Below are 1,238 nucleotides of genomic sequence, written 5' to 3' on the forward strand. Positions count from 1 at the left end.
GCCTAATGCTCTAGGCCCTGGTTTGAACTGAGAGTGACCTATGTCTCGTTAAGAGGCCTTAAGACCAGGTCGGGCATGGTGGCTCATGCCTGTAATCCCAGCACTTTGGAAGGCGAGTGGATCACCTGAGGTCGGGAGTTCGAGACCAGCCTGGGCAAAATGGAGAAACCCCACCTCTACTAAAAATACAAAATAAATTAGCCAGACATGGTAGTACATGCCTGTAATCCCAACTAATTCGGAAAACTGAGGCAGGAGAATTGCTTGAACTCAGGAGGTGGAGGTTGCAGTGAGTCGAGATCACGCCATTGTACTCCAGCCTGGGCAACAAGAGCAGAACTCCATCTTAAAAAAAAAAAAAAAAAAAAAAAGGCATTAAGACCAATTTCTCCACCCCAAAGACAGATGAGAACCTTATAGTTCTCCACCTATATATATCTGAATTCCTTTATCTACAGATTATTATTATTTTGGTGTTTTATTTTTTTTTAGAAAGCCAGCTGACTGTTGCTTTGCGGGCAGGGGTCTCAGGAGCTCTTGCTGGGGCGGGTCCGCTTCCTCTTCATGATCATAGGCTTCCGGCTGCACAGGATGGCGCTGGTCCTGCGGATGGCTGTCATGAGCAGGTTCGGGGTGGTGCTCGTTCTTGTGGATCATGTGTCTGATGTTGCTGCTGAGTGGCGCAAGCGTTCTTATTGATGGCGATCCAGTCCGCACCTAGGAAATGGTAGGCTTCCGCTGGATGGATCTCCGCTCCATGACCACCACGACACCTCTGCCATTGGCTGCGGCTCCACGCCCACAGTCTTGCAGTCAATCAGCCCGATGTAGCGGAAGGAGTTGCGGGCCTTCAAGTTATTGGGCTCAGTGCTGTAGGTGGGCTTATTCCTCTTGATCAGGAAACGAGCAGTTCCGCACGACCATCCGCTGCAGATGCGCAGACATGGCGGCGACTCCTCTCGCAGCAGCGGCCGGAGACAGAAAAAGTATCCACAAATTTTAAATGCTTTTTTTTTTTTTTTTTGAGTTGGAGTCTCGCTCTTGTCACCCAGGCTGGAGTATAATGGCGCGATCTCGGCTCACTGCAACCTCTGGCTCCCGAGTTCAAGCAATTCTCCTGCCTCAGCCTCCCGAGTAGGTGGGATTACAGGCACCAGCCACCATGCCCAGCTAATTTTTTGTATTTTTAGTAGAGAGGGGGTTTCACCATACTGGACAGGAACGCCTCGGCTTCCCAA

The 1,238-nt window shown here is 50.2% G+C and overlaps 1 pseudogene; it reads right to left on the bottom strand.

Moving 5' to 3' along the window:
• Window positions 1–527: 527 nt before the first annotated feature.
• LOC105728693 (large ribosomal subunit protein eL28-like) lies at window positions 528–945 on the bottom strand (annotated as a pseudogene).
• Window positions 946–1,238: the final 293 nt, after the last annotated feature.

This window comes from Aotus nancymaae, unplaced genomic scaffold, assembly GCF_030222135.1.
Source record: "Aotus nancymaae isolate 86718 unplaced genomic scaffold, 86718_ANA_hifiasm-v0.15.2.pri h1tg000021l, whole genome shotgun sequence".
NCBI classification, from domain to species: Eukaryota; Metazoa; Chordata; class Mammalia; order Primates; family Aotidae; genus Aotus; species Aotus nancymaae.